The 16,162-nt window shown below is 38.9% G+C and overlaps 1 protein-coding gene and 1 long non-coding RNA gene across 4 annotated transcripts in view; one reads left to right on the forward strand and one right to left on the reverse strand.

The window, feature by feature from the left end:
- Positions 1–7,744, forward strand: part of LOC133638808 (uncharacterized) — a 35,512-nt gene extending 27,768 nt beyond the window's left edge. Inside the window, exon 3 of the long non-coding RNA XR_009823687.1 lies at positions 7,425–7,744. This is a non-coding gene — a long non-coding RNA (uncharacterized LOC133638808). The remainder of the gene's footprint in view (positions 1–7,424) is intronic.
- Positions 1–16,162, reverse strand: part of LOC133638807 (PALM2-AKAP2 fusion protein-like) — a 170,180-nt gene that overhangs the window by 46,535 nt on the left and 107,483 nt on the right. The gene's annotated exons all lie outside the window — the stretch shown is intronic.

The following is a 16,162-nucleotide window of genomic DNA, read 5'->3' on the forward strand; positions in this document are numbered from 1 at the left end:
TGATGAACACATGATGAGTGAAGAAGATGATGAGAGGATGATGGTATTTTCTTCATGGACTTTGCCTCATATGAGATTTAGATGGATACTGCATCTTTTATTAAGATCTTCATCAAATTGCCTTTTAAAGCTGCTCAACTTTCATTTCCACGTCAAGGCAGAATGGAAAGTATTTCAGAATAAAAGCTTGTCCATGAGACTTGGGAATGTGACCCAGCAGGGGGTTCAAAGTGTTCCAGGTCAACAAACTGCAAACCGATGGAGAGAAAGAGTAGGAACCCAACCTATACATGTTGTATAAAATGAGCTTTTAAATTGAAATGCTCTTTAAAGTACCTAGCTAATAGCTAGCTGGCAACAAGCACACAAATCTCTACCTGGCAACTGGTGTGCTAATCACTAGCTAGCAACAAGCACACAAACCTCTATCTATGTTTATTTCCCCCATCTTAAAAGTAGCACTCACAAGGAGGACTGCAACAATTAGTTGACATCATCGTAAATGATAAGAAATAATGGACAGAGATTTGTTATCGTCAACCACTCGCTTCACCAAAGTTTGAGTTGGTAGAGCGGCAGAATAGTAAATAACCCTAACAGCACTCTATATTTGTTTCATGTTTGCAGAACATCTCCAACTTTACTTCTGTTGATTTATTTTTTACTGTGGTTAAGTTTTGTGTAATAAAGTCAAACATTTTTCAGTAAGTTATGTTTATTTAGTTACTAGTGAATTTACTATTATAGCTTTTAAAAATAAATTAAAATCAACTCACATCAAACTCAAACAGATCAGAAGCAATTATTTTTTCATCATTTAACCAAAGGAAAAATAATCACTGACTAGCCGATCAATCAATGAATCCTTAATTGAAGCCGATCAATCAATGAATCATTAATTCATTACTCTCAGGCAGCTGTCTAGTTTGTGGCATTAAAAAAGTGACTGAAGAAAAATAATTGTTCATATTTACAGCTAACAGGCCTTTTATTCATAAATTCAAGGTTTTTGTTGCAGAAGATTTAAAAATGAAACCTTTTTTTTTGTCTGCTTGCGTCGGCATACTTTTTGGCCCTCAGGAGCTTCCGTATGTTGCACCGTCCCTTAGCGGCACACCTAGCTAAACATGGCTAATGCTAAAGCTAGCAAGAGCGAGAGGTTTGTTCCAAAGAAAAGAAAAGTGTTGTCAGTAATTTGGTTTTGTGGCAACACACTCTTTACCAGAGAAATACAACTCTTTACCGGGGAAATACAACATCAACTCTTTACCAGGGAAATACAACTCTTTACCGGGGAAATACAACATCAACTCTTTACCAGGGAAATACAACTCTTTACCGGGGAAATACAACATCAACTCTTTACCAGGGAAATACAACTCTTTACCGGGGAAATACAACGTCAACTCTTTACCAGGGAAATACAACTCTTTACCGGGGAAATACAACATCAACTCTTTACCAGGGAAATACAACTCTTTACCGGGGAAATACAACGTCAACTCTTTACCAGGGAAATACAACTCTTTACCGGGGAAATACTACGTCAACTCTTTACCAGGGAAATACAACTCTTTACCGGGGAAATACAACGTCAACTCTTCACCAGGGAAATACAACTCTTTACCGGGGAAATACAACTCTTTACCGGGGAAATACTACGTCAACTCTTTACCAGGGAAATACAACTCTTTACCGGGGAAATACAACGTCAACTCTTCACCAGGGAAATACAACTCTTTACCAGGGAAATACAACTCTTTACCGGGTGAACGAGACACACTACACTATGCAACTACAGGGCTAAATATCACCTCACTATGGTGGAATCATTTACAGCAGGTATGTATGATGATACCATGCATGATGATAACATGCATCATGATACCATGCATAATGATGTCATGCATGATGATGTCATGCATGATGATACCATGTATGATGATGTCATGTATGATGATGTCATGTATGATGATGTCATATATGATGATGTCATGTATGATGATACCACGCATGATGATGTCATGTATGATGATGTCATGCATGATGATACCACGCATGATGATGTCATGTATGATGATACCACGCATGATGATGTCATGTATGATGATGTCATGTATGATGATACCACGCATGATGATGTCATGTATGATGATGTCATGTATGATGATGTCATGTATGATGATGTCATGCATGATGAAGTCATGTATGATGAAGTCATGTATGATGATGTCATGTATGATGATGTCATGTATGATGATGTCATGTATGATGATGTCATGTATGATGATAAAGAAGCACAATACATAGAAGGATCACAAAAGCAGCAGCAAGAAGTGTGAATAAAAAAAGTCTGTGTTTACTTTATCAACTCACTGGAACAAACTACATTCCTCTCAATGTTTTATCTCATTATTTATTTGGAAATAATGTTTAATACTACATTCTTATTTACAGAATGATGTTATTCAAGACAGAAGTTTGAACTTTATTGATGTTAGAGATGATGTGCATGCAAAATGTGCAAGGCTACATTGTTGTTGACAAAAGTATTCTATTCAAACACAAGTATTGCTTCTCCATGGAAGCTCTTAATTCAATTCTTTAAAAATTATTACATAAAAAGTACAAAACTTTAAATTGTTCCAAATAAGAACAACATTATACAAATTAGAATTCTACCAAAAGTAAGACATTGCGTCATTTCAAACTACTAGTTTTTCATCAAATAAAATAAAAACCTGTCTTGAATGATCTGTCATTTGTATTCAATGTTTTCTTTGTTTTTGAAGTAGGGAAAACAAATCAGTAAGAATCGTAAATCAAAATGTTGGATTTTATTTTGATGCCATATCTCCAAGGCGTGACAGGTAGAATGTGAGCCACAGGTGTGTTTGTGTTGTGAGTTGAAAGCAGAGATGAAGTGAGTCACTTTCTCTGCTGCCCTCAAACACCTCACTTACCTTCTTCCAACAGCAATTAGCAATGTAGCCTGGCTTAAAGTACTGCTACAATACCTGCAATGTACTGCTATACAGCAATATACTGGTATACAGCAATATACTGGTATACAGCAATATACTGCTATACAGCAATATACTGCTATACAGCAATATACTGCTATACAGCAATATACTGCTATACATCAATATACTGGTATACAGCAATATACTGCTATACAGCAATATACTGCTATACAGCAATATACTGCTATACATCAATATACTGGTATACAGCAATATACTGCTATACAGCAATATACTGGTATATAGCAATATACTGGTATACATCAATATACTGGTATACAGCAATATACTGCTATACATCAATATACTGCTATACAGCAATATACTGCTATACAGCAATATACTGGTATATAGCAATATACTGGTATACAGCAATATACTGCTATACAGCAATATACTGGTATACAGCAATATACTGGTATACAGCAATATCCTGCTATACAGCAATATACTGGTATACAGCAATATACTGGTATATAGCAATATACTGGTATACAGCAATATACTGGTATATAGCAATATACTGGTATACAGCAATATACTGGTATACATCAATATACTGGTATACAGCAATATACTGCTATACAGCAATATACTGGTATACAGCAATATACTGCTATACAGCAATATACTGCTATACATCAATATACTGGTATACAGCAATATACTGGTATACAGCAATATCCTGCTATACAGCAATATACTGGTATACAGCAATATACTGGTATATAGCAATATACTGGTATACAGCAATATACTGGTATATAGCAATATACTGCTATACAGCAATATACTGGTATACATCAATATACTGGTATACAGCAATATACTGCTATACAGCAATATACTGGTATACAGCAATATACTGCTATACAGCAATATACTGGTATACAGCAATATACTGGTATATAGCAATATACTGGTATATAGCAATATACCAGTATATAGCAATATACTGGTATACAGCAATATACTGGTATATAGCAATATACTGGTATACAGCAATATAGTGGTATACAGCAATATACTGCTATACAGCAATATACTGGTATACAGCAATATACTGGTATATAGCAATATACTGGTATACAGCAATATAGTGGTATATAGCAATGTACTGCTATACAGCAATATACTAAAAATAAACCAGCCAGCAAATGAGACAGTATCCTAATTATAGTTCAATCCCTTGATGGACTGTTAAACACTGGTGGTCATGGTGCAGTATGATGGACTGTTAAACACTGATGGTCATGGTGCAGTATGATGGACTGTTAAACACTGATGGTCATGGTGCAGTATGATGGACTGTTAAACAGTGGTGGTCATGGTGTCGTATGATGGACTGTTAAACACTGGTGGTCATGGTGCCGTATGATGGACTGTTAAACACTGGTGGTCATGGTGCAGTATGATGGACTGTTAAACACTGGTGGTCATGGTGCCGTATGATGGACTGTTAAACACTGGTGGTCATGGTGCAGTATGATGGACTGTTAAACACTGGTGGTCATGGTGCCGTATCAAACCTGCCAGCATTTGGTATTTGAAGACAACATGTGAAGCTTCATTCATGTGAAGGTTAGTGAGTGATGACCCACAAGTGGGTCACTGATATTGGGTCAATACAGAACACTCTTATGTCATGGAGGTTAGTCTTCATCCAGCAGAGATGCACCAGTTTGAGTAACTCCATGTGTCCATGTCTCTAAGCAGAAATGAACAGTATGAGAACGTCCATCCATTTTCTACCGCTTGTCCCTATTTGGGGTCGACATATAAAAAGAAATGAACAGAATGAGAATATATAAAAAGCAGAGGGAATTAAATCGTAATCTTAGGATTCAGAGGGAAAAAGTGAGTCCATTTTCTTTTAATACCACATTTCATTTATTATTTAAATGCTATTATTATTTAGATATGAAAGGTGATCCTGTTTTCAATAATGAAAAAAAAACCCTAAAGGTCTAATGTAATCTGAAGTAGAACTGAATTCAAATAGTCTTCATGAATAGTTCAATTATTCATAAATGAATTACAAGCCTTTTTCCGACACTTATGAATGGAAGTTATCCAATACAAAAGGAAAAGGTTTTGCTGTATTGCAAAAACAAGACAATCTAGGCAATGTTCAGCACTGATTGGATAAAGGCCGATCACAGTCGTCACGACAGGAAACCAGCGCTGACCACGGATGTGACCCCGCCCCCAAACACAGGAAATGCAGCAAAAACAAAAGGCCACCTGCACAGCACCACAATACAAGCTAACAATGTGCTGTCAAGCCCAAAACTTCATCAGGATACTCCGAAATAAACCACAGAATTGTGTCTTAAGGAAGTCCAGACGTTATAGTCTATCAACTGCAGACTAGGGCTGTCTTTGACTCAGGACGTTCATTGTTGAGTCTGATTTGTTACATGTTGTCCATAGTCCATCATCACTACTGTATGTTTTTATAATCCATCATGTACAGTATGCTAGCAAGATCACAGCTAATGAGGATCCCCACAAATAAACAGGATCTCATTTGTGACGTTTCCCCCTCAAAAAAGCTTAAACACTCAAACAAACAAACACGGTGGAGAATGGATATTTTAGTCAGGTCCTCGGAATTTCTGCTCCAGGTTTGGCTTCGGCTCTGGTGGAGCGTTGAGAAGATGATCAAACTTGACTATCTTGACGAAGTATACGTCGTAACAAGGTTTCCGGAAGTGAACCTGCGGAAGGGTCATACCCTTGTTAGAAGGGAGCCCGAGCAAACTACACAGGCCCCAAGTCCCCCATCTTGGAACATGGTCTCGCCACACCTGCTGGGGACCTCGCTCCCAAGGAGACAGGTGTTCCATGTCCGCTGAATCCACAGCAAAGTTGATCGTAAAATCAGAATGGGATGGCAGAACAAGACTGCATATTATGTCTTCACACCAGGAAGTGTAACAATGGACTTTTAACAACATTTTGGGTTGTGTCTCTGGGAACATTTGTGTTCATCCATGGTGAAACTAGGGCTGAAAACTATATCATATACATTTTTTATATGGATCGATATCGATAATCAATGTTTTTTATGACTTATTTAAGCCTGCAGATAAATACAGTAGTGGAATTTCCAACGTACCAAGGGTGCTATTTACCAGTGGTCTGGCAGCCAGGGAGGATAAGGTGGTACGATACATGCAGTCAATCTGAAGGTAGTTGCAAAGTTGAGACACTAGATGGCAGAAGTGTAAAAGCTATTGAACACTACACAGTCGTTTGGGAAGCTGCTCATTGAACGGACACATTGGAAGTGTCAGGTTGTTATCGCACCGTCTGCATTACAACAAAACTAAACAAAAGAAAAGTTTCTGTTATTAAGTTGATACATGACGATATCACAGTTTCTCTTCTCACTCCATGCAGAGAATCCACAATCCCACAGCGAGACAGATAGACGGCGCAGCCAATCTTGGTAGTTGATACTGTTACGTGATTAGCTGTTTGCGTGTCCTCCCTCATTGCTCTATGACACTTCCTGTGGACTAATTGCTATTTGCTACTATTTGTTCCCAGAGCACCAGTGACTTCATGCACCAGATCTTGCTTCATCATTTTTCTTTTATTCTGACCCAAAAATATAGAAATATATAGAATGTTTTATCCAAGGCCTTTTATATTGATATCGATTATGTGTCTATTGCGATATATATTGATAATGTTTTATCGGCCCAGCCCTAATTGAGACTAAACATTTTTTTACAGTTCTTCCACTTGTCCTGATTGATCCTACTGAGAACCAGCACTCTCAACTGTGGACGTACACTTTGTCTTTTACATATTTCTTCATGATATGTCTAACTCTGACACAAAAAGTCCCCTGCAGAGGACGATGGTTCTTAGGAGGATATAAAGGAGCATTAATCTAGAAGATGTTAAAGTGGACCATGATGGTTCTTAGGAGAATATAAAGGAGCATTAATCTAGAAGATGTTAAAGTGGACCATGATGGTTCTTAGGAGGATATAAAGGAGCATTAATCTAGAAGATGTTAAAGTGGACCATGATGGTTCTTAGGAGAATATAAAGGAGTATTAATCTAGAAGATGTTAAAGTGGACCATGATGGTTCTTAGGAGGATATAAAGGAGTATTAATCTAGAAGATGTTAAAGTGGACCATGATGGTTCTTAGGAGGATATAAAGGAGTATTAATCTAGAAGATGTTAAAGTGGACCTGCTGTCTGCACTCCATGCATATTGCACCACCCCAGCAGAATAACCATGAAGGTCATTTCAGCTGGTCGCTGCCTCGAGCCACAAGACCAGACTGCAAATAATTTGAGTTGGATTTGTGTTGTATGACAATAGGAATGCGGTGCATGTCTGAACTATTTGTGTTTCTTTCAACACAATCCAGACACCCTCCTCCCACGGTGAAACAACAAAGGGTCCGACATGCAGGCTTGATGTGAGATCCTCCAGACTGAATACTAATGCTACACTTGAACACTCTCAGTGATTGAGTGCTCTTCTCGAGCAGAGCAGCCTGCAGTCGCTGAGTGTACTTACAGTTGTGTACGTTAACAATGCAGAAAGATGCCCCCCAACCACCACTACTGAACACCAGTGCAGGAACAACTGGGACACACAAAGTCTAGGATAACTCTGAACAGACATCTATTGTTAATGATGTCTTGAGCCTGTTTAGCTAAGTCCAGCTGGAGCCCAGATCTCTGAAGAACAATCATTTATGCTGGAAAAGTACTAACTGTGTTTTACTAACTCAAATACACTGTTATTTATAATATATCATACACAAGGAATGTGGCTGCAGTGACCCCTTGCTTAGGCTACTTGGAGTGAACTTTTTTCACAGACAAAAAGCTGATCAATAGAAGGAAATTGTTTTGCTTCTTCTGCTCTTTCCATCACAGACAATTAGGAAAGTACACAACTTTAGCCCTTCAGAGCCAAATATGCTACTGGTAACAATCATTAAGCTCCAATTAGCAGCTTGACATCAGCCTAGATTTAAATGAACTACTTGATGCAGATTACGTCAGCTATGTTTAGACAGCTTAATGCACCTTTCAAAACACTACAGGCTACACTTAGCATTATCGCCAGGTGATAAGGTAGTGAAAGTATTCTATTGTTCACATCAAAGCCAACAATAAGGGCGTCATGTACTTTGGATTCCAAGTTTAATCTTACAGCAAGTTTACACAACAATAGCCTAGTAAAAAAAAAAAAAAGAGTATTTCATGAGAAAGTGTCAAAAGCAGTCCTTGTTCACAAGAGTTGGTTATGTGCTACAACTCATCCTCAAACAAAACAAAACAGGAAATAACTATTGTGCGGCATTTATGTTGACGTAAATAAGCAATGTATCCCCGTTAGTGTGCATAAGCACTTGAGAAGTGTTTCACCTAGTAAGCGTTTTATGCCGCCAATGCTGGAATGGATGGATGTGACAATCTTGCCCAGCCTAAACGATTAAAAGGAACCAATGATAATTTTCATCTTTTTTGACTTATAAATGATGTTACAATGTTGGTTACTTGTGTTAAACGATGCCGTCAAATGTAAGGTTCATGCATGGAGGATTTCTTGTGAGTTTTGCAGTACGGCCACGTCCTAACGTCAGAACTAGGTGGACGTACTTATTTAGACATGAGATCAAGCTCTTGCTTGACTCGCTATGAGGAAACACAACACATGAAGGATAAAGCATTATTTTCATCTAACTTTGGCATGTGCATGTTACCAGCGAGGTGCGACATGCAGTGCCAATAATGTTGCTAAAAGCAAATGTTTCTTTATGCAGAGTTTGAATGGAGTGGCGAGTCAACCTAATGTTCTGACCGCGTAAATCCATGTAACGTTGAAGAAGGTTTTTTTTGACCGTGTCCGGGGAAAAAATAGCACCGATGACTTCAAGATACATATTTTAACAGTTTCATTTTCAAAATATGAATGATGATACTTTTGGAGAGGCATGGTTTTATTTGCAATCTTGGAACACCTCCAGAACCAAACATCTTGCAGACAGACTCAAAAAAGGGGTTATAAAAGTGGTTGCGGAATAAGATTTACACCAAAGCATCTCCAATACATTTGATCTTGAACACAAGGAGGTGTTTTAAATGTAGGTTAAAACTATCATAGTTACCCTTTAACATATTAGCAAGTTTTCACAGACTTTTCTTCAAACACAACAACAAAAATGATGTCATTCACCAGCCTTCTGACACTCACTTTCAAATTGTAGCTTTTTAAGGCTACAAAACATCAAACATGACAAATTCCCAGCCTTATGGTAACTTGATTTAGTCTCAAAAGAGAAGAGTTTATGATAGAAGACACCACCAAATTTACAAAATCACTAAATGGTACATGAACTATGGGGTCTCTATGTTGGACTGGAGTATTTATTTTTGTCTGAGTAATCAATCAGTCTTAGTTGAACGACACTAATTACTTCATTGAATGTCCAGTTCAACTATCGGGGTCGTATCCCAGCCTGCAACTAAAGGTGGGGAAAATGATCCATTCTCCGACACTTCGCGATTAGAACGTGGCTGATTCTGAATCGATGGACAAATATCCAAATGTCGATTACTTATTGCGTGAATGGTTGTCTGTGTTGGCCTTGCGATGAAATAAGAGGACCAATGTGAGGAGGAAAAGCAGTAAAAATGGATGGATGGATACTTGGTTAAAGTAATGGAGACGGTCCTAAAAAGAAGATCTAGCGCAGAAGGAGGAAGGAGGGGAGGACAATATGTTAGCCACAGCGCTAAGCTATCTTGAATGTGAAGTAGTGAAACACAAAAGAATGAATAACAAAAGTCCGACTCAGACTGCGTTACAACAGAGAGTAAACAACTAAAAAGTAGATTATTAAGTCAGGAGAGGCCATAACATGCACAAAGTGGTGGGCCATTTTACCCAATTGGTTAAACATTTTGTAAGTTGTATTCTCAAAACTTTATAATAAACAATCTGAAGTACACATTTCTGTAAAAAGAACATTTCTGTAAAAAGAACAGTCCACTTGTATTTTCAGAATATTTGGGAATGTTTGTCCTCTCCCCAAATTTGTCACTACTGAATCATGGCCTTCAAATATGAATATTAAATATTATGTTACTCTATTAATATCATGCTAAGATGGCGCCCCCCCGTGGCTGACGTCTTTGCGTCGTCCTCCCGACAACAACTAAGTTTTTTATTTATTATAGTCCTAATTTGCATCCTAAATGCAAAGTTATTGCACGCAACAGTGAGATATAACAGAGATGCACTTCTGGACATGGGAAAAGCTCTCCATGAGCTCACTTATAGTCTGACGGACTTCAACTTTCTGCTAGGACGAGACCCTGCTAACCACAGCCACACCAAAACAACAACAAGGCGGAGAGGCACGAGAGCGGGGCTACATGCTAGGCTAAAGGCTAGAGCTACACGACCACCACAACCTAGCCTACTGCTAGCTAACGTGGACAACAAGCTGGATGAGCTGAGAAGCAGGATTACATCCCAGCGTGAACTGAGAGAATGCTAAACTTTTATTTCCATGGAAACCTGGCTTTCGGACAGCATCCCAGACTCTGCCATCCAGCTAGCAACACACTCAGTCTACCGTGGCTTCAAGAAAGGTGAGAGGTCTGTGTTTACGTGAGTAACAGCTGGTGCTCGGACGTACAGGTGGTTGAAAGACACTGCTTGGACAACATTGAGTTTTTGATGGTGAAATGTAGACCCTTTTACCTGCCAAGGAAGTTCAGTGCAGTGTTTATACTGTCTGTTTACATCCCACCACAGGCGGACTCCACAGCAGCGCTGCTGCATGACGTCATCAGTAAACAAGAGACCGCAATATTTACCCATTTCCTGAGGGCATTTAAAGACTATTGCAGAGAGAAAGTTGTGACCAGAGCAATTGGCTGTAGTCCTATTTTATAACCCCAGGCACATTCTGGCTTCTTGGATGATCAGCCCTCCTCTTCTTATGAACCGGAACACTGTGAAGACTGTCTTGTTGCAACAAAACAAAGCGACATTCTAGTGATACACGGCTCGTAGACGCAGACAGTGGGGTCAAGGCTAATATCTCAGCGTCAACAACGTGACTTTAACAACAAATCAAGTCATTTCAACATCACACATCTCCGATATCATATGAAGCAAACTTGAGGGAGCAAACACATGATAAAGGTAAGTAATTTAAAATGGTCTGACCTTCGCATCCATCCACAAAGTGTTCTTCTTTGCCAAGACTGATATTTACACTGATTTTAGAAACGGCCTCCTAATCCCAATTCATCCATGATGTTTGACAGCTTCTCTTAGGCCTACAGACAACATGACATTACAGAGTCAAAGAGTTTCCCAGGGCTATCTTATTGCATTAAGCCAGTAGGCCGAGTGCAGCATTGTGCTAATCACCTGTCTATTTCAGGAAACTAGCCCATAAGCCTGCAACATTTAGACAGAGGAAGGAGGCTTCACACAGGAAGAAAACAGTTTATGAGCCAACATGTCTGAGCTGGAGATATACGGTATTCCTCGGTTATTTCAATAGAATTCTACGTCCATCTGTCAAGGGCATGTCGGTGTTTGGAGAGACAATTATGGAAGACAGACATTTTTCAAAACAAATACATTCTTGTTAAAATGCATAGCATCTTTACTAAATATGGGGTCCTATTCCTTTGACAAGACTGTGGTACTTAACCCTTACAACCTGACCTATTTTTAACCTCAGCCCAAGTCTCAATCCTGACCTGTAGTAAACTCTCCCAGGACATGTACTCCGTCAACGCTGGTTAACTCTCCCAGGACATGTACTGGACAGTCAAACCTTGCTTTTCCTACTCCTACGTTTCCTAAGATGCAATGGTCGCTGAAAGTCTTTGTCCAAATGTTGTGCAGACTGTCTTGGTTATTGTACAACCCCACATTGCTTGTAGCAAACTAGCCTGCGTGTTATTTTGCAGACTTCAGTGCCCAAATAAAGAATCCCATTCATCGGTGACTCAGTCTTATGGGGTTATTAAAACACTTTGTGACTCCATCTATGTTGGTAATGTTCCAGTTGTCATTGTCCACCAGTAGTGTTAGTACTTCTCTCTCTCTGTACTATGATGTGTCTTAAGGGGTAGAAAAGAATAAACGTGTTCAAGTTGCTAGCAGCAGTTTTGTAGACTGTTGTTCGGTCAGTGTCAGACTTTTTCAATCCAAACTAAGGATTTCCTCTTCCCTCTTTTTGGCACCAATTCCTCTTCAAATTTTGTTGGTGTAGCATCCATTGTGAGTTTTGTTTTTGCAACGTTGTTGACTTCCCTGCTCCTGCGGGATTTCACCATAAAAATGCTAGCGCAAGTAGCATTGTTGCTGCTTTTACATTAGCGCTCGCCCAGACGTGAAATGGCGATGTAAATAATTGAGAATTATATCGTAAGATAGACATGTTGATAATGTATTACAATATATATCTCAAGGAACAATTACCTGGACACAGGAGACTCGCTTTTGTTTAGATATTTTGACTTTGAATTGATTTAAACAATTGTGTGAAATAAACGACAATAAATAACTAGTTTAAAAAGTGTGTTGATCAAATCAAATCAAATCAACTTTATTTATAAAGCACATTTAAAATGTACCACAGGGGTAGCCAAAGTGCTGTACAATGGGCAGGTTAAAAATAATACGAGAACCGAGCAAACACAACACAACACAAACAGAACACGATAAAAAAGTATATATATATATATATATAAAAACATAAAAACAGGTTGACAGCAGGTGTATTATGGGGCGCCATTGCAGGATGGACATCACTCAGTGTCAAAAGCCATGGAATAAAAGTATGTTTTTAAGAGAGATTTAAAAACAGGAAGAGAGGAGGCTTGTCTAACACTCAGAGGTAGGTCGTTCCAGAGCTTGGGAGCAGCAGCAGCGAAAGCTCTGTCACCTCTAAGCTTCAGCCTTGTGTCCGGGACCGTCAGTAGCAGCTGATCGGCTGATCTTAGGGATCGGGTGGGGCAGTAAGGCTGAAGGAGGTCGGAGAGATATGTTGGCGCGAGGTTGTTTAGAAATTTAAAAACAAATAAAAGGAGTTTAAAATTGATTGTGTAACGCACAGGGAGCCAGTGAAGGGACGCTAATATAGGGGTGATGTGCTCACGTCTGCGGGTCTGTGTTAGCAGACGAGCAGCAGAGTTGTGCACGAGCTGCAGGCCTGGCTAATGCCTACATACAGGGCATACTGGCTAATGCCTACATACAGGGCATACTGGCTAATGCCTACATACAGGGCATACTGGCTAATGCCTACATACAGGGCATACTGGCTAATGCCTACATACAGGGCATTGCAGTAGTCTCAACGAGTCCAGATAAAGGCGTGGATTAATTTCTCGAGATCATGTCCTGATAGAAGCGGTTTCACTTTCGCTATTTGGCATAATTGATAAAAGCTTTTTTGTACGACGCTGCTGATTTGTTTTTCGAGTTTAAAATCTGAGTGGAACTTTACCCCCAGGTTTGTGACACAGTCGCTGAGATACGGGGTCAGAGTGCCGAGGTCAACGTTGGGGGAGGGGGAGCGACTTGGACCGAACAACATAACTTCTGTTTTGTCTTCATTTAGGCTCAGGAAGTTAGCTGAAAGCCAGGCTTTGATGTCGTGCAGGCAGTCAATAAGACGTGATATTGATATTGTATACTGTCAATAGCATTCACCATAAATACATTTAAAAATGTACAGTTGATACATGTAATTGGTATCTGTATTGGCCGATGTCACTCTTGGATGATCGGTATCGGCAAGATAAAACCCTGATCGGAACATCCTTCATTTTGTGGCCTCTGAAACAGATTAAGTGGATTTGCATTATTTCTTATGGGAAAAGTAGATTAGGGTTTTTATATGATCCTGAACTTTGAGAACGGATTTCAAAGGAAAAATGAGGTACATCTGAACATATTTTATGTTTGGTTACGGAATTATTTCTAATCTAATGCTATTAATGTATCTATGATATGAGCAATCGTCTTAATAATACAAAAGCAACATATCTGAATGAATTTCTTCCAGCTGCAAAATTAATGAAGCTATTTTTTGTTCAGTAAAAGCTGCTCATTTTTGACCACATACCCCTACAAACTACAGTTCATGTATTGACTTGTCACTGACTCCCACTGGGACCATTAAACAGAATGCTCAAAGATCAGACTGGAGTTGTTTCTAGAATAGATTTGAACCCTGCAATTTTAAAAGAAGAACCTTCAAATGTCCTCTGCAAAGGTTTACCAGTTTTACCGTCTCTGGCTTTTTCATGCTGTATGCTAGTGTTTGCACTTTGTTTTGTGTAAAATCAATGAGTTGCATGGCGCAGCAGAGCAATAGCTCGTGGACGTTGTGGACAATAGTGGCTGGCTGAGCTCGGCCGTCATGTGCTTGCTTTTCATTGTTTCATTTCCTGCATCCCTCTTGTTCTTCAGCACAAATACCCAAACACTGAGCAACATACCATTCTAGGATGGAATGCAAAACAAATGACTTTGTACATGCTACAGTTTTACTAACTCTTGTTCTCCGGCCCATAAGCTCAGTTGTGTAATGATGATGGATTGGGTGGAGCTATAGAGCCTATCCAGACTACAGGCTCGACTCACCTAAACCCAAAGTAAACATGACATCACTGGTACATTTATAATGTCCTTTATTGATATCTTTCAGTAAGAGGAAGTCAAGCATATTCGTTTAGACATGCCTATTCAAACCTGACACTATTTCTTTAATAATAATGCTGATAAAGGAGTTGTTTCTAATAAAGTCAAAACAAGTACAGGTTTATCAAATGCATGTGGTCACTGAAGGGTATCTACAGCAGTGGTTCTCAAACCAAGTACCACCTCAGCAAACACTGCAAGTACCAATATAATGACCAACATTCATTAGGCGTAGTAGGCCTAAGTATTCATTAAAAACAAAGCAGAGGTTTTATTTAGCAAGTATATTTAATATTTGTGGCCACTGTAACATTACACACAGTTTAAACAGTAACACTGTGTTTGAATATTTAGTTAAGTGATTATTTGGCTAACCACTAGATGGAGCCACAGTTTGAGGATCACTAATCTATAGGATTTACTGAATTCTTACACATCCTCATTTTTGTGTTAGCTTCATTTTACACTTGTGTGACAGTTGAAGAAGTTAAAATGTTACTTTAAAAAGGTCTGATGAAAGTGAATGTGGTCGACCTTGAGGGTTTCAACATAATTACCAGCATCAAGGCAGAATCTTTCAGACCCTCCAGGAATTTGGGATGTTGTAATCTAACCAGTTTACGCAAATTCAACAAATCCCACTGATTTATTATAATGGCCTTGCAATGTTGTCCATTCGCCACAATTTCCACCAATCATGGTCATTTTGCTTATCCAATTTGTCCCTAAGTGGTGCCCAAAGTCAACTGTCTAACCCAAATGTGAGCCTGCATCAATGATTATTTCTCAATACAAGGAACTTACCAGCACACATGACACACTTGAAATGTAGTACCTGAGGTCCCAGACTTAGCCCAATGATTACGATATGTAGATAATACTGTCATTTAAACAGAATAGGATACAAATAGAGTAGGTTATAGATAGAATTATAATGTGAATAGTACACAATGAATAGAATTGATTGTGATCCTGTAGTGCAAATAGAATGTAATAACTGCAAAGCAAAGCAACTAAAAGCCCAGTTCATCACTTGTGTAGACAAACCAGGAACAGCAAAGTGTAACAATATCTCAACTCTTTATCGCTTGAACGGCACAACTCTCACATTTACTCGACACTCTGACCCTCTTCCAGTTTCCATCGACACCGCTGAGCCTTCTGGGTAACGTAGTACAGTGTATAAACATTCACGTCCTCATGTCTTTGTTGACCTTGACAGAGATGTTTACGTGTGAAGACATTCTCTCTTTGTCAGTCAACAGAGCGCAGGGTTCTCAGCGTAACTAATGGCAAATAAAAGTATACAATCGACAAGCACTTTTCAACCCGGAAACATCAATACAAGGTTACAGAACACCTAAAATATCGATAAGTTCAGAAAATCACAAGCTGATGCAAAGTTCTTGA

The sequence above is a fragment of the Entelurus aequoreus genome, linkage group LG21, assembly GCF_033978785.1.
Source record: "Entelurus aequoreus isolate RoL-2023_Sb linkage group LG21, RoL_Eaeq_v1.1, whole genome shotgun sequence".
Taxonomy (NCBI): Eukaryota; Metazoa; Chordata; class Actinopteri; order Syngnathiformes; family Syngnathidae; genus Entelurus; species Entelurus aequoreus.